The sequence below is a fragment of the Spermophilus citellus genome (assembly GCF_964194105.1).
Source record: "Spermophilus citellus genome assembly, chromosome: 17".
Classification (NCBI taxonomy): Eukaryota; Metazoa; Chordata; class Mammalia; order Rodentia; family Sciuridae; genus Spermophilus; species Spermophilus citellus.
In genome coordinates, this window is record NC_138199.1 from 46692064 (window position 1) to 46711408 (window position 19345).

The following is a 19345-nucleotide window of genomic DNA, read 5'->3' on the forward strand; positions in this document are numbered from 1 at the left end:
TCTCTTCATTCACTGCCTTGAGTGAATTCTGAGAGTCCTGCCGGTGTCCTCAATGAAACAACCAACTCTGATGATCTCCTATATACAGGAAACCATGCTAGGAAGATAGAAATTTTATTTCATATTATTTTAGTAACACTCTGAAGGATTCAGCTAGCTATATGTCACAGAGGTAAGAGCTAGTGAACATAAAATTGGGTTACAACTAAGCTTTTATCTGCTGCTAATTCTTTTTAAACTAAACCAGTTTATTAAATAAAACTGGCATAGAGATATTTAGGAATACATACAGCTACCTCTTTGGAAAATGTACAACTTAATATACCTTCTCAAGAGCATCACAGCCTCTGGACTTTTGGTCCTTTACCCTATGACTGCTTTGTAGATAAATCTAATTTTTTTTTCACCCCGTCCCTGGGAAAGTTTTCACCACTTCACTTTAATCTTTCAGAGACTTTTAATAGTTATGATCTCCTCACCTTTCCAGTAGCTCTATCTTCCAAACTGCTTTTTCATATCACACTGTTCTCTGACAATTTTTTCTATCATGCATCTTCTGGGCTAATTTCTACTTCTCTATTGCTCACTCTTCCTTTCTCTCTGTCAAGTGTATGATGGTATAAATCTAATCTAACTTGGATGAGAGTGAGGTTTCTCTTGGATGAGAGATCATTCACTTATGACTAATGATGTTGTGTCAAGAAGAATATTCAGGCCGATGTGCTGTGACCTTCCTTTGATCATCCAGGGAGGCTTCTGTCATAATTCCACCAAGACATGTCAGAGCACACTGCAGATACAGCTGTCTAATCTCCTGCACCATTCCCTATTTTATATCGAACAAAAATTCTCCATTCTAGTTAATTGCCCATAAAGGCCATAGAGGTATTTGATCAGAATACCCAGACTCACTGCCATCATAGAGAAATGCCAATGATTTTTCTTTTCTTCCCTTTCAAACTCTTCTATCACCTGAAGAATAAACTCAAACTTACTTGCACAGTTGCTACACAAAATATATTTTCGCAAGTAGTTTTATGTAGGAGTATGCCATTTTTATATGACTGCTAATATTTACTAGTTGTGGATGACAAAGTAAGATAACTTTTATGTAGCAAAAGAAACTCTCACTTCAGATAAAAACCCAAGGACCCAAGTTTGCATATGTTTATTTCTCTAAGTTGCAAACTCCTCGGACCATAATTTATATGTCTGTAAAATCTTCTCAGGAAATTATATTCATCTGATATTTGATAAGTGTCGACCATCCACAAGACCCACCACTAATGCTGAGATTAAATTAAGGAAAAAATAATAAAGAACCTATCATCAGAGTGAAGCAAATAATAAACAATAAGTACTCACAGGATATGTGGTGTGGTTGTCCTCTAGAGACCATAAAATGGGTTGTAAAGTGGATAATGAGGGTTAGATAGAGGGATGAGGAATGCACTCAGAGTATTCAAGACCTCCTTGATGGAATGACATTTAACAATATACTAGTTTCTTATTTGTACTACAACAAATTGTTATGAGTCACATAGTTAAATTTTAAAAAGTTTATTCTTCTTTACTTCTGGATGTCAGAAGTCATAAAATGGGTCAGTGGGTTCCAGAACCTTGCATTTTTATCTTCTGGAGGCCACCTGCATTCTTTTGCTGATGGATCCACCCCCCCCCCCTTTTTAAAGCCAATAGTATTGTACCTTCCAATATCTTTTTGCTCTCTGCTTCTGCTGTCACTGAGCCTTCTGTGACATTCTTCTTCCCTCTAGTAAGAACCCTTGTGATTGCATTGTATTCACCAGAATCATCTCCCCATTTCAAATCCATTAATCTAGTCACTTTGCATTATGTTGTACAAGTGACGACCAAAGTATTCATAGGTTGGGGATAGGGTATGTTTGTAGGGGGAAGAGGGAATTGTTTTACCCTACTACAAATGATGACCTGAAAAAAATAAAGGGATCAGCTTAATAATTTTGGGGGAGAGCATTCCAATCATAGAAAACATGAAGACAGTCTTAAAGGTGAGAGCACACATGGGGAGTTGATAAACAAATGTTGACTCTGATGCCCCTGGAAACAGAGGCTACAAAGAGGTAGCCTCTGCATCCTACAAAGAGGTTGGTAGAAGATAAGGTCAGGAAGTCAGTGGAATATATTGGATGGCAAATAATGTTTATTCTGAGATACATGAGATGGTTTTGAGAAATGATATGTATTGACATGTTTAATGATATGTCAATTTTTTCCTTAATGGAAAAATAGAAACCAGGAGATTAATCAGAAGGCTGTTACAATGCTCCAGGGGATAGATGATGGCTCATATCATTGATTGCATCCTAGTAGTGAAGTCAGTTGAATTGTTCATGTGCTAAATATGTTTTGAAGATTGAGACAAAGATTTACTAATAAATTGAAGCATAAAATATAATGGAAAAGCTTAGATCATTACTTTACAATACCTATCCTAAAATTCTGAGGGATGGAAGAATCAAATGTGATATAATAATCATTGGAAGGAAACTTTGCATTAATATTTTAGGACATCTTTTAATTAAGTCCCATGAAACAGGTTTACTGAACTACTAGAATGACAGAATAATATTTAGAACCCATTTTTCCTTGTCAATGAGATTGTATGCTTGTCAAGAGATAGGAAAGGTAGCAGAATACAACAGTTACTAATAGGGCATTATGTAAAATTGTGGATGTGTAACCGACGTGATTCTGCAATCTGCATTTGGGGTAAAATTGGGAGTTCATAACCCACTTCAATCTAATGTATGAAATATGATGTGTCAAGAGCTTTGTAATGTTGTGAACAACCAATAAAAAAATGCAAAAAAAAAAGAGTCAGTTGTATTCATTCTTTTATCTGTGTATGTCATCTTTGTTTAACATTATAATGAAATATGAGTGCAAAGAAGAATGACTCTCTATTTAAAATTAAATTCAGTGATTTGGACATGCCAAGTAGCTGAAGAAAACTTTTGAACAAGACAATTATAAAATGTTAAGGGAAATATTTTAAAGTCCTAGGAACCTAAACTTGATTGCTTCACGAGATTCTTTAGCTTCCTTAAGTGTCAAAATTGAAAACATTTTAGGTGTAGTGTATGTAAGAAAGATAGTGGGAAATAGCAGATACATACTAGATTTAACCCTAGTGTAAAAGTTTTGTAAGTAAATATGCAAATGTTATAAAATATTTATAGTATTACATTTTCAGAGAACATAGATTTGATTGATTTCCAGTCTTGATAAAATCTGATTAGGAGAGTTTTTATTTCCCTTTTCAATTCATAAAATGGGAAAGTAATAAATGGTCCATGAAATAACTAAGAAAAAAGTTCAAAAAATAAAAATAAGCTGTTTAACTAACATAAAATTAGTGCATTTTTATTAAAAATGTATACATGTTAAGAAAAAGATTTTCCACTGAACAACCTCTCCAAGGCGGTTAATTCTATCTATACAGAAATATTTACTACTACATTTGAAAATTCTACTACCCAATCATCAGATAAAGAAACCACAAAAACAATGCAAATTGCTTAAAACATTAAAAATATATTTCTGCTTCACTGGTGATCAAAAATGCAAATTAAATCAACAAAATTCAATTTTAACTATTATACTAGTGAAGATTAGCTAGAAAATATTATGGAAATTGCATGTGAATAAAAAGAATCCTCACAATGCTGGTAAGGATGTTATTTTTTCCAGTCTTTCCTAAAAACTACATAAAATATTCATTACATTTCATATAATATATCATATTCTGGAATCTATCCTAAGGGGATATTAAAAAAAGTACAAAAATATTTGTTTCCAATGTTTATCACATAACTGTAAAATGTAAAAACATTGGCAACAATGACAATCCAAAAAACAGAATTATTGAACAAATCATGTCAAATTAATACAATGGCTTATCATCCAGAAACTGAAAATGGGAAATGCCAGATTTTAAATAGAATCTCAAACGTGAAAATAAAAAGGTACACTAAAACATTGCAAGGAAATAGGCTGACATTTTGTCTGAAGTGTAGTTATTTGTTGTGATACTGTGATATTTTTATTTCTTCTTTGAACTAGTGTTTATAAAGCCCCAAATTTTCAGCATGTATTATATATTATTTGATGTGAGAATAAAAAAAAGAGAAAAGCAAAAAAATGTACTTACTGAAGAATGTTTCCTCATCTTTCCTCTGCATTTGTTAAAAGGATTAGCTGTAGAAATGCATTGCAAACAATATAAACCTATATAAGACTTTGTAAAGTACTTTGTAAGCATAAATTATGTAGAACACCTATCTGATATGATTTGGTAAACTTACCTTGGCATCTGATCCACCAACTTTCCCCAAGGGTTAAAGTTTGTCAGTATTAGCCATTTGGGGTGATAGAAGCACTGAAGAACTTGATAAAAATGGGAGTGTTGCAGTGGAAAGGCAATCCTGTATTTATGGTCAGACTTTAATATTTCAGGGTGGATGATGATTGCCTATGAATAACTTTAATAATTTAAAAAGCCCTGAGTTAACAGTTTGGAAGAATTAAGAAAATGCTGAAACATGAATATGCTGATGCAGTCGTTCATTAAACATGAAACAAATATTTATTGATATTTTTCTGCTAATTATATGTTCACAGTTCAAGAAATCTTTGTTTGCTTAACCCATTAATGATTCCCATGCAACTACAAAAATTGCCTGGCACATAGTAGATATTCAATAAATGTGTTCAATGAATAAATAGTTGACTTATGTGCCAGACCCTCTATATTCCAGAGGTAAAGCAATACTATCATTAATTTCAAATGGCTTTTAATCTAGCATGAGACAACTTCAAAACCCTATTGAATATGGTGACTACTATGATGGACTACTACTATTGAACAAAGGAAACTTGATGGAAGGGGCACCTAAATTTGCCTCAAAAGTGATAGAAAAGTTTTACAGAGGGGATGATGATCTTGTTTTGTTGATGAATATTAGGCATTTCTCAATAGAATAAAGAAAGAGGTAGAAAAGCTGAGGATGTTTGAACAGAAACTTTCAAACTTTCTGACTCTTTAGAACAAGTAAATGCATCTTTATTCCCCAATTCCATTAAATGCTTCTTACTAAACATTGTGAATTTGTTTAATGCTTATTAAAATTCAACCTTTGCAAAAGCCTTTTGTTCATTGCAAACTATAGAGTTAATAACAAGCTATCTGCCAGGCATGGTGGTAAACGCCTGTAATCCCAGCGGCTTGTGAAGCTGAAGCAGGAGGATTGATAGTTCAAAGCCAGCCTCAGCAAAAGCAAGATACTAAGCAACTTGGTGAGACCCCGTCTCTAAATAAAATACAAAACAGGGCTAGGGGATGTGGCTCAGTGGTTGAGTGCCCCGAGTTCAATCCTTAGTATCCCCCACCTCAAAAAAATTAAATAAATAAAAAATGAACTTTCCACAGTTATCTATTGCCCTAACATTTAATAAATTAAAACAATGCACTATCTAACAATTTCTACAGGTTAGAAAGCTGAAGGTGACTTAAATGGGTGCTTCTGTTGGGTCCAATACACTGCATTGGGTCCAGCACTACTGGCTCATCTGAAAGATCAGTTAGCGAGGACTCCACTTCCAGCCTCACTCCTGTGGTGCTGGTCCTTGCCTTGTTAATCTCTCCACAGGGCTGCCTCAAATTCTGGTAGCTGGCTTCTCCCACAGTGAGAGACCCCAAAGAATGAGAATGTTGAGAACAGAAGCACAGTCTTTGTATAACCTGACCTTGGAAGAGACATCTAGTTATTGCTATTAATGCCATTTGTTAGAAGAGAAAAAACAAATCCACACACATGCAAGAAGAAGGAAGCTAAGATACAATTCTTGGGCATCTCACTTTTTTATGTTTGTACTGAGTGAATGTTTAAAATATATATGTATATTTCATAAATACATATGAAATATATATACATATATGTACACACACACACACACATATCCTACACTCTTTCATGAGATCAGCTGTTTAATTTAAGGTAATAGATATGCCAATTACCCTGATTATAACAAATTGTGTACAACAACTTTGGGAGAAAAGAGATTCTTCCTTTAAATCAAAGGGCAGTTTGAGCTGGGCCTCATGGTGTATTCCTATAATCCCAGCTACTTGGAACATTGAGTCAGGAGGGTCATAAGCTCAAGGCCAGCCTGAGCAGCTTAGCAAGACACTGTCTCAAAATTTTTAAAAAGGGTTGAGGATGAAGCTCAGTGTTAGAACACTTGTCTAGCAGGTGCAAAAGTCTAGGTTCATTCCTTAGTACTGTGCAAAAATAAAAAAAAAATAGAATCAAAATGAAAAACAAAAAGGACCAGGTAAAATTCAGAGTCATATTAAAATTTCTAAAATATTTAGTTTGTTTGAGATTTAAGTTCTTCTATTTCAACATAATTTACTGGATGTGCAGGTGTCAACCTGGAGAAACAATCCTAGGGACTAGGATTGATTGTACTCTACCTACTGCTACTGCTATGAATACTAAACTTTTTTCTCTGACATAGGAGTCTCATGTCTTCTGTAAGCATTCATGAGACTGACAAATTAACTTGAATTTAAGAGAAAATCTAAGACCACTCAAAATCTTAATGTCACATGCAAATGCCATGGGTGGAGATCACTAGGTGTTTTGCTAGTTGTTGCAAAGTTTGACCAAAATATTTGACAATGAGGTGGAGGAGGAAATATTTATTTGGAGCTCATGGTTTTAGAAGTTCCAATGCACAGAGGGCCGACTTTATTGCTCTGCCCACCTTCCCCACAGAGGTGAAGCAGGACATTATGGGGGAAGGTCCAGCAGAGAAAAACTGCTGAGCTCATGAAGGGGTCAGGAAGCAGAGAGGGCAGGAGGAAGGGACCACAGGGAAGATGCACACTTCCAGGGAAGGTCCCCAGTGCTTCATTCACATTCCACCTGCCAATGGTCAGTCCATTCAAACTAAGATGGACTAATTAGGTTGCAGCTCTCATTTTACTGCTGAATATCCCTGCATTAACAGAAGCTATTGGGGAACACCTTATGTCCAAACCATAACACTAGGGATTATCTTATGGACTGGCTACCACATTAGCCATCTCTGTCTTTTCTTTCTAGTAAAGAACAGATTGAAGGAAGGAAGGAAAGAGAAGAGAAATATTTTACTAAACTCACATAATGTCCTAAGAATTAAACAAATTAATCTCCCCAATCCTAAGCAGAGCAATGAAAATGAAATGACTCAAATAAATAAAAGATTACAAAGATTACCGAGGTCACTTAGCTAGTTGAAGAGAGACTTACATTCAAAATTAGTTGTTATGATTTAAGATTTCAGTGTATTATTGGTGCTGTTGCTTTGTTGTTTTAGTCCTGTGTGCTTGTATTAAATGCAAAAAATAAAGAATCTGAAGAGCTCATATCACTGGTACCTGATGCTGGTATTAGTTGACCACAGCAGTGTGATTTTTCCCTAGAGTGCTCTAGGTATGGGAAACTAACTTATCTTAAATGTAGTAAAAGTGTGAAGATACATGTAGAAATGATTATTTTATTTATCTCTATCTGATATATTTAATAGCTCAAAAATCTACCCAAATCATATTCCTAATAATATAGGAACTGGTGATAAATATTTAAGTGAAGTACTAGGCTAAACTTCAAGGTTTTTACTAACTTCAAGTTCAGGATGTTTTAACTTATAAAATGAATTGTGGAGCTGAGCATGGTGACACACATCTATAATCACTTTGGAGGCAGAAGCATAAAGCTCACATGTTTTAGGCCAGCTTGGGCAACTTAGTGTGACCCTGTCTTAAATTTAAAAATAAAAAAGGGAGACGATGTAGCTTAGTGGTACAGTACTTGTTCAGCATGTAAGCAAATAAGTTAATTAAATGGACTATGGACTTCACTGGTGATTCATCTTGGAGACTTCAGATTGTCAAGATTGTTACCAGAGAAGTGGCATTTTCATTTTTGAGACTGATATTCAACGCATGGATTTGACTACAATGAATAAAATGTGCTTATTTGTTTTTTATTTTATAATATTTTTTAAAAAAAATGGTTATTGATCATGTGGAAGAGTAAAATGAGATTCATAGCTCCCCTCCCCCACAAAAGCCAATTCAAAATGAAACAAAGATTTAGGAATTAGGCCAGAAAACTTGCAACTGCTAGAAGAACATTCCATCAAATAGGCACAGACACTGATTTCCTTAAAAAGACTCTCAAAGTACAAGAAATAAAACCAAGAATCAATCATTGTGATGCCATCAAATTAAAATCTTCTGCACAGTGAAGGAAGTAATTAAGGACATGAAGAGAGAATCTACAAAATGGGAGAAGATCTTTGTCAGCTGCACCTCTGACAGGGGATTAATATCCAGAATATATAAAGAATCCTAACACCACCATGAAAACAACCCAATCAATAATTACGAAAAAGAACTAAGCAGCCATTTCTCAAAAGAAGAAACACACATGATCAACAAATATATGAACAAATGTTCAGTATCTTTAGCAATCAGGGAAATGCACATCAAAAACACCAAGATTTCATGTCACTGCAGTCAGGATGGCAATTATCAAGACCACAAATAATAATAAATGCTGGTGAGAATGTGGGGAAAATGGTACACTCATACAGTGTTGGTTGGACTGCAATTTAGCACAACCAATCTGGAAAGCAATATGGAGATATCTCAAAAACCTAGGAATGGAACCACCATAAGACTCAGCTATCCCATTGTTCAGTATTTATCAAAAAGAATTAAAATCAGCATACTATAATCACTTCAATGTTTATAGCAGCACAACTCATGATAGCCCAGATGCCTTACAATAAATGAAGAAAATGTGACATGTCAACACATGGGAGTTTTACTCAGCCATAAAGAAGATTGAAATTTGGAGTCTGACCCCACAATATGTAGATCGGAGCCAACTTTTTCTTCTATCAGACGCAGAGTCTCTGATTTGATATCAAGCTCCTTGATCCATTTTGAGTTAACTTTTGTGCATGGCAAGAGAAGGGGATTCAGTTTCATGTTGTTGCATATGGATTTCCAGTTTTCCCAACACCATTTGTTGAAGATGCTATCCTTCCTCCATTGCATGCTTTTAGCCCCTTTATCAAATATAAGATAGTTGTAACTTTGTGGATTAGTCTCTGTATCCTCTATTCTATACCATTGGTCCACCCACCTGTTTTGGTACCAGTACCATGCTGTTTTTGTTACTATTGCTCGGTAATATAGTTTGAAATCTGGTATCGCTATACCACCTGATTTACACTTCCTGCTTAGAGTTGCTTTTGCTATTCTGGGTCTTTTATTTTTCCATATGAATTTCATGATTGCTTTCTCAATGCCATTGGGATTTTGATTGGCATTGCATTAAACCTATGGAGAACTTTTGGTAATATCGCCATTTTGATGATGTTAGTTCTGCCTATCCATGAACAGAGTATATTTTTCCATCTTCTAAGATCTTCTTCTATTTCTCTCTTTAGGGTTCTGTAGTTTTCATTATATAAGTCTTTCACCTCTTTTGTTAGGTTGATTCCCAAGTATTTTATTTATTTTTGAGGATATTGTGAATGGGGTGTTTTTCCTCATTTCCGTTTCAGAAGTTTTGTGGCTGATATACAGAAATGCCTTTGATTTATGCGTGTTGATTTTATATCCTGCCACTTTGCTGAATTCACTTATTAGCTCTAGTAGTTTCTTTGTAGACCCTTTTGGGTCTTCTAGGTACAGAATCATATCATCCTCAAATAGTGATAATTTAAGTTCTTCTTTTCCTATTTTTATGCCTTTAATTTCTTATGTCTGTCTAATTGCTCTGGCCAGTGTTTCGAGAACTATATTGAATAGAAGTGGTGATAGAGGGCACCCCTGTCTTGTTCCAGATTTTAGAGGGAATGCCTTCAATTTTTCTCCATTCAGAATGATGCTAGCCTGAGGCTTAGCATAGATAGCTTTTACAATGTCGAGGTAAGTTCCTGTTATCCCTAGTTTTTTTAATGTTTTGAACATAAAGGGATGCTGTACTTTGCGGAATGCTTTTTCTGTGTCTATCGAGATGATCATATGGTTCTTATCTTTAAGTCTATTGATGTGGTGAATAACATTTATCGATTTCTGTATATTGAACCATCCTTGCATCCTTAATAGGACACCCATAGCACAAGAGTTAGTAACAAGAATCAACAAATGGGACTTACTCAAACTAAAAAGTTTTTTTTTTTTTTTCTCAGCAAGAGAAACAATAAGAGAGGTAAATAGGGAGCCTACATCATGGGAACAAATCTTTACTCCTCACACTTCAGATAGAGCCCTAATATCCAGAGTATACAAAGAACTCAAAAAATTAGACAATAAGATAACAAATAACCCAATCAACAAATGGGCCAAGGACCTGAACAGACACTTCTCAATCAATCAACAAGTACATGAAAAAATGCTCACCATCTCTAGCAGTCAGAGAAATGCAAATCAAAACCACCCTAAGATACCATCTCACTCCAGTAAGATTGGCAGCCATTATGAAGTCAAACAACAACAACTGCTGGTGAGGATGTGGGGAAAAGGGTACACTTGTACATTGCTGGTGGGACTGCAAATTGGTGCGGCCAATTTGGAAAGCAGTATGGAGATTCCTGGGAAAGCTGGGAATGGAACCACCATTTGACCCAGCTATTGCCCTTCTCGGACTATTCCCTGAAATCCTTAAAAGAGCGTACTACAGGGATACTGCCACATCGATGTTCATAGCAGCACAATTCACAATAACTAGACTGTGGAACCAACCCAACTGCTCTTCAATAGATGAATGGATAAAAAAAATGTGGTATTTATACGCAATGGAGTATTACTCAGCACTAAAAAATGACAAAATCATGGAATCTGCAGGGAAATGGATGGCATTAGAGCAGATTATGCTAAGTGAAGCTAGCCAATCCCTAAAAAACAAATGCCAAATATCTTCTTTGATATAATGAGAGCAACTAAGAACAGAGCAGGGAGGAAGAGCAGGAGGAAAAGATTAACATTAAACAGAGACATGAGGTGGGAAGGAAAGGGAGAGAAAAGGGAAATTGCATGGAAATGGAAGGAGACCCTCATTGTTATACAAAATTACATATAAGCGGTTGTGAGGGGAATGGGAAAAAAACAAGGAGAGAAATGAATTACAGTAGATGGGGTAGAGAGAGAGGAGGGGAGGGGGGATAGTAGAGGATAGGAAAGGTAACAGAATATAGCAGTCACTAATATGGCATTATGTAAAAATGTGGATGTGTAACTGATGTGATTCTGCAATCTGCATTTGGGGTAAAATTGGGGGTTCATAACCCACTTGAATCTAATGTATGAAATATGATATATCAAGAGCTTTGTAATGTTGTGAACAACCCATAAAAAAAGAAGATTGAAATTATGGTATTTGCCAGAAAATGGATGGAAATGGCAAACACTGTGCTAAGTGAAATAAGAGATTCAAATAATCAAGGGTCAAATCTTGTCTTTCATGTGGAAACTGGAGCAAAATAAAGAAGATGGGGGTATCAGATATCACAAAGGTATAGGGAAGATCAGTTGAGGAGGAGAAGATCAGTTGGGAGGAGGGGGCGGGCTATGGGAATATATATAGCATTAATTTAACAAAAATCATGTTATGTGCATATATATCACAAGGAATTTCACCTGTATGTATATGTAGAAAGTACCAATCAAAAAGTAAATAAAAGGCATGTGCAGTGGTACATGCCTGTAATCCCAGTGGCTCAGGAGGCTGAGGCAAGATGACTGCACATTCAAAGCCAGCCTCAGCAACTTAGTGAGGCTCTAGGCAACTCAGCGAGACGCTGTCTCTAAATAAACTACAAAAAAAGGGATGAGGATGTGGCTCAGAGTTTAAGTGCTCCTTAGTATCAGAAAAATAATAATAAAGTAAAATAAATAGGGCTGGGGATGTGGCTCAAGCGGTAATGTGCTCCCCTGGCATGCGCGGGGCGCTGGGTTTGATCCTCAGCACCACATAAAAATAAAGATGTTGTGTCCGCCTAAAACTGAAAAATAAACATTAAAAAATTCTCTCTTTAAAAAATGTAAAAATAAAAAAATAAAATAGATAAGTAATGCCTGAAAGGATGATCAGCAAAGTATAGAAAGGAAAATAGGGGGGAGGAAAAAGGGACGGGAGAGAAAAGGTGAGGAACAGGTGTTGAAATCAAATTGCATGCAAGTATGCTTTTGTCAAAATGAACCCAACTACTATGTATAACTATAATGCTCTCATAAAAATATTTTATTTTTATTATAAACATTGATACATATTAACCATACAAATTCATGAGATTGACTGATATTTCCATATATCAAAGATCAAAACAAGTTAAACATGCAATCTGGTCTGCTATTGCATCTAAATTTTACTTGTCCAGTTCTGTTGGGATTAGATAGACTTTGGATATTTAAATATAATATGTTTAATTCAAGATAATTTTTATCATTACTGGCTGCCTTTGAACTTGCAATCCTCCTGCCTCAGCCTCCCAAGCCACCTGATTACAGGCATGTGGCATTGTGCCTGGCTGATCTTTTACGTTTTTTGAGTTCTTTCTTTTCTATTATTTTAATATTTGAATTATTTCCATCCTATTCTTAAAATACCTTTCAAATGTTAATCAGCACATTCTTTTGGTTCCCTGGGATTTAGTTTGTCTACAAAAGAAGTCTTTTCATGCAACAAGGGCATTATGACTCAGATTGGCGGTCTCCCCTAAAATCGCTGTGTTAATGCAGGAGGGTTCAGAGGTGTGGTGATTGAATTATGAGAGCTGTGACATGCTCAGTCCACCTTAGTTTGAATGGACTGGGTGGCAACTGTAATCAGGTGGGTTGTGGCTGGAGATGTGCATGACTGGGGTTAGGTCCTGGAAGGGTGCATTATCCCTCTGGCACCTCCCCTGCCCTTGCTTCCTGGCAGCCATGAGCAGAGCAGCTTCCCTCTACCAGACTCTTTGTCCTGATGTTCTGCCTCACCTTGGGCCCATAGCAATGGGTTGGGGCAACTAAATCTTGAAACTCTGAGTTCAAAATAAATTTTCCCTCCTTTAAGTTTTCTAGTTACGTATTTGGGTAATAGCAACAAGAACCTGAATAACACAAAGGGGGTGCTAATCTTTCCTCCTAATTTGACTTTAAGTTGTTGTTTCAATTTTATTTCCCCCTTTTTCTAAGGGAATTAGTCTGAAGCAAACTGGAAACTCAATAATCGTATGTTCTCACCTATTTTTAACATCACACCATCTGTTCAAACCAGCCCAACTGTGTCTTGATTGTTTTATTTTTTAGCATACCTTTTATGAATAAAAAGTCAGGTCTGGTTTTGTATTTTTTTGCAAGTCATTTAAGCTTGAGATAGTTCTGCTCAGCCACATTTTAATGTATGGCCTTCGTTCTATAGTGTTTTCTTTCATTTTTGAGATGTCACAAAAAATTTAAGTGTTTTAAACAATTAACATTTTAAAATTGCTTACATTAAAGCACATATAATACTAACTAAAACCACCTTCTTACCCCCAAATTCTAGTCCTTTCCCCAAAGGTAGTTAAGGTGACAGTTTATTACCTGTGTATTCAGAGGCTTTCTCTTTGCACATTTTTATACTTTTGCACACATGCAAAATTATACACATATCTGCATGTCTACATATTTTATGCAGACACATACTTATTGTCCAGTAACCTATTACTTGGCAATATATCACCACCTTTTTAATTTAATAAAAATCTTTTTCATTGTTTTGGAGCTATATTCCTAGATTTTAATATAGCATAATTTAACTGTTTTATAACCAGTTTGTTACTGGTTTTTAAACTAACACTTGTTAGCTATTCTTGGGCATAGAGAAGTTGGGTCACCTAAAGTGTAAGAGATGGGGAGGGAACTGAGGGAACCTCAAAGCTTTCCAGCATTCTGAAGACCAGACAATGGCTACTTTGTCTGGGTCCCCCCAGAGGCACAGACATTCAAACCCCTGACATCCAAGGGCAGGGAAAAAGAACTGAGAGACATTCCCCAAGTATTTAGAACTCTACAGGAATGCAAAAAAAGTCCTAGTCTGTGGCCAGAGATGGAGCCAGACACCTGAACAAGACACTCAGGAGGCAAGTAGGGTAGGTTCATATCCTATATCAAGGCAGACGAAAGCCTAAGCCTTGCTAAACAAATGAATTTGAGTCGGTTCTAAATTAGTATGGAGACTGTCGTGAATCTACTATCAGCATCCATAAATTCTATGCCTAATTCAGTCACAGCCTAGGTTGCAATGAGTCTCTACATTCCTTATTTGCTTGCTAGAAAAAAGAGGTGAATACTTTTTTTAGGGTGTAAGCACTTCCTATCATCTCTACTGTCTTTTACACACAGTGCTTGGCATTCTACAATTATGAGGCATGACAAAAATAAGAAAGTGAGAGCCACAACCAATAAAGTGAATAATCAATAGAATCAGATCTAGCAATGGCTTATATATTTAAATTATCAGACAGCTACTTCAAAAGCTATGATAAATACTTCAAAGGAGCTAACATATGATCTAGTAATTCTAGTCATATTTACTATGACAACTAAAAATATGTGTATGCAAAAATGAATCACACTTTACTTTGCAAAGTAGCTCTGTTTATAGTAGTCCAAAATTGGAAATGATTCAAATACCCATTGACAGAGAAACTAATTTACAAATTGTCATATACATTATAATACTCTTCAGCAACAAAAAAGAAAGCACTATCAAATAACACCATACCAGACTAGACAAAAGATGTCAGATGTAAAAGATGGCATGATTCTTCTTATATTAAATTCTTAAAATTTTCAAAACTAGTGTACAATGAAAGAAATAGATTAGTGGTTGCCTGAAAATGGAAATCATGAAGATGGCTGACCACAGAGAAGCACAAAGCCTTTTGGGGCTATGAAACTATCTATATTTTGATTATTTTTAGTAGATACATGGACATGTTTACTTGTCAAAATGCATACGATTATATAAACTGCATCTATTGTGTGTTAAATGTATCTTAAATATGAATTTTTAGAAATTTAAGAAAACATATAGGTAAGGCATTTACTGAGAAAAATATTATGAGCACACAAATAACAAGGTGCATTTGTCCAGATTATATGAGTACCTCTTCCAATGCAATGCTAAAATGACAATTTTTTTAAAAAATAGGCAAAATATTTCAACAGACACTTCATAAAAGAATATCTATAGTTGATAAGTGAATAAAACGTTTTAAGAATCATTAATCATCATGTAAATGACCACTAAAACCATAGGAAAATACTACTGTAGTTTAGTTAAAATAGTCATAATCAAGGAAAAAAGCATTAATAGCAAATGTCAGGAAACTGTGGAGCAGGTGGAATACTGCTCTGATAGCAGTGTAAAACAGGTCAATATTTTGCAAAATTATTTGGCTATAGAACATGACTATATACATTACACAAAACAATAAAGTCTAATTTGAAGAATCATACCCTTTTTCTAAAATAGTTTTTTAGTTGCAGATGGACACGATACCTTTATTTATTTATTTTTATGTGGTGCTGAGGATCAAACCCAGTGCCTCAGATATGCAAGGCAGGCACTCTGGCACTGAGCCACAATCCCAGCCTCTTGGAGGATCATATTTAAAAGTAGGTATCATTTTTTTTTTTTAAAAGCATGTATCTTCCCTGTAATGCAGAAATTCCAGACCTTGATATTTAACCAGATAAAACCTCTATTCACAAAACCCAGACAATCCATGTCCAGAACAGCTTTATGTATAAGCACAGGCTGAAAGTTTGCCCATAAGCCCATCAGAAAAAAAATACATAATAGGAGAGTAGTCAGCAATAAAAGGAATGAAACTAATTATTTAAATTCCAATAGCAAGAGTGAATCTTGACAGCAATATGCAGAGAAAAGAATCCCAACAACAACAAATGCTTACATTTATTTGAAGTTTTGAACAGGCACCCCCCCCCTTTTTGACAGAAATGAGGACAGTGCTTATTTCAAAAGTGGGGGAGTAGAACTGATTGTCAGAAGGCACAAAGAAGGAAGGAAATATTCTAGATTGTAGGAATAACTGGTGTATTTGTGAAATTGAGGAAATGATAACCTTAATATCTATGTGTTTCATTAGATCTATTTTTAGTTTTAACAACAGAGAGCCATGTGTAAATTTTCAGGCAGTGTTTCTCGGTGTTAAAAATCTCTGATATCTGAAAGATTAGTTTATTTTTGTTCTTCCTTTATCTAAAGTGTGCATATGTTGGTGTGTTGGGGGTGTGTGTGTGTGTGTTTCCACCTTTTCTGTAGTCATGTTGGAGAGCCCACAGAAAAGGAAAATCATTTCATTATAAGATGGAGTTATTTTTCATCAAGATATATATTTTTAAGACATGATACCCCAGATTAGATTATTATTTTATATAATTATTATTTTATATAATTTATGTTATCAGGCTCTACAGCTAAATTATTACTTAAGTTTTAATGTCACAGTTACCTTATCTATTATGACTTGAAACAGACTATCAGTTATGTATTGTTAGGTCTTGTCCAGTACTGATAAATTCTCTGGCAGATTCACAATTATGATAGCATGAGTAGAAGTAGACATGTGTGATCTTTTATTTAGCAAACAATAAAAAATAACATACATTCACAGTGCATATGGCTAGAAAAAATTCTGGGTAATAAAAACATGGGTGATTTTTGTTTTTTTGCCTCCTTGTTTTCCTGAGTATTTTGATTTATAAAATATATATATACCTGATATTTGAGGTAGGAAAAATTCACATATTAAAAATTATCTAACAGGAATTTACATTTTCCAATAGCTCAACAATGAACAAGGCTGGTGGAGGTATGGGGCCATTCTGCTTGAGCAAGAGGATGTAATCCAGGGAGAGTTTTATTGCAGACTCAGGAGAAACAACCATGAGAAACATCACTGGTTTCAACAGGTTCTCCCACACTCCTGGTAGCAAGAAACCTAAACTAGCTACATGGAAAGCCTCTGTCCAAAGAACATCTTCTGCACTGTACTATCAATTGCTGCAAAGACCCAGGATCACTCATCTTGGACCTGCCGTGGACATGATATAATGGGAAATTACACAAACATTACCTTGCAACAGCATGTATTTCTTATTTTATATATGCTGAAATGGAGATATTATGGGATTATAAGGAACCATCTTGTCTAGATTAAAGACTAGCTTAAGTTTATATATATATATATATATATATATATATATACATATATATATATATATGTATATATGCTTTATATATACATATATATATGTATATTTTTTAAGTAGAATTAATAGGCCTCTCAGCCTCCTTTTAGCTAATACCCTAATCTTTTCTCCCTGAAGTCTTCCACTCCAGGTGTGAGTAGTCTGGAGAAGATGGGTTGAAGGAAGAATAGCAATCTACCCCTAATGCCTAGAACAGAGCTTTCCATGTCGGCCTTCCCAGGCCAGGATCTGCCTCTGCATGGGCAAGAGTCACAGATTCATTTTTCCCACAACAGAAATAGAAAAATATAATGGCAATCAAAGGGAGAGATATCTGAAAAGAATAATTTCCTATGATGGCTATATTTTAAATCACACGTTCCACTTGCTCAGGAGCCCCATTCTATAGCATTACAGCTTAGTACCTAATAAAAACATTCCCGTTGATTTTGGCACAATCATGGGACAAGAAATCAAGGGCTGAAAGAAGGCTTTCATCTGTTCCAGTCCTCTTTTTGGCCTGAGGGCACCAGTGTACTCCTGTGTGTAAGACATGACTGAGAGCTGCTGCCACAGGCAACGAGGTTGGAATTCAGTGAGCATCATTATTACCGAATACTCTTCTTTATAACCTCTCCCCAAAACAAGCAGGGGATAAATGTTCTGTGTTGAGAACTATCATGAAGAGATCTTTGAATGTGTAAGAAAATAGGAAGAAATCATATGCATTGGGTCTCCTGTCTATTCTATTATCCAGATCAAGCAATGCAGGCTTGGTGTAGTGTGTGCTACACACTCTCCACCCTGGGGAGCTTGGTGCCCTTCTTTCTCATCCCCCCCAGAACGCAATGGTTTCTTGTCACTAGGTGTGAAAATCCTTGAGAAATGTACTGGGCTACAGAGTAAGTTTACTGACACCATCCTAAGAGCACTTTTAATTTGCCCCAAGTGTCAGATGACAATCATGTTGTAGCTACCAATAAGGTATCTTACATTTTCCAAATGAACAACCCAAGAGCACAAACTATAGATACATTTATTTAAAAAATATTTACTTGTTTAAGGAATGAAAAATTTAGCCCCCGTTAATGGTTCTGATCCAGATACCTGTCCTGGTATCAGAGAAAAGAATGTATTTTCTTTCTCCAGGACAATCAGGAGTAGGAAGGAAAAATTTTTGTTTTACCAAGTATCTGTGGTCATGATAGCTCACACCTCCACCTTCTATGAGGAGGGTGACTGGCATTACATTATACACACAAAATTTAGTTTGTTGATGTGTTTTGTTGTAGTGAATTGCTCATGTAGATGCAAAAGTAGCTAAGGTTTATGGACCTTTTCAAATACAAAGTAGAATACCACATTACAATTGTCAATGAACTTTATGAGAATATCATATACTTTTATCAATATACATATTTCATAGATTTTATAATTTTGTTAAGTAAAGCACTAAGTAGAAGAGAAAAACATATGGAATCCCAGCACTTTGTTCGACTGTCTAGCTTTCAACACCAGGACTTCCAACCTCAAGATGCAAATGTTTGAGTTTATGAACTGACGTCTATAGAATGTGTGAATATAAAAATTCTGATTGAAGAGTCTCCTTTAATATATGCATTGTCTCTTGTGCAATAAAATCAAACATCACACTACACCAGCAAATGTACTCAGCATTAAGGCACACACAGTGACTCCCCTTTTACCATAAATTTGCTTCCTCATTTAATGCTCACATGATGTGCATGAACTTCATGGGTAATTTATTCCCAATTTACTGTGAGCCATAGCATTCTCAGGCTGAATCTTTGCTTGAGTATTCTACCGTGTAAAATGTTGAAGCAAATGTGGTTTAAATGGGGTGTGGACTTGGAGAGGGGAGGGAATATTCTTCAAAATAGTTTAGAGGTAATACATAAACAAGGGTACAAAGTGAATATCTTTAAGCAATCCTTAGGCAAAATGACAAGCCTGTAAAACTGATTTTTTGCTTAT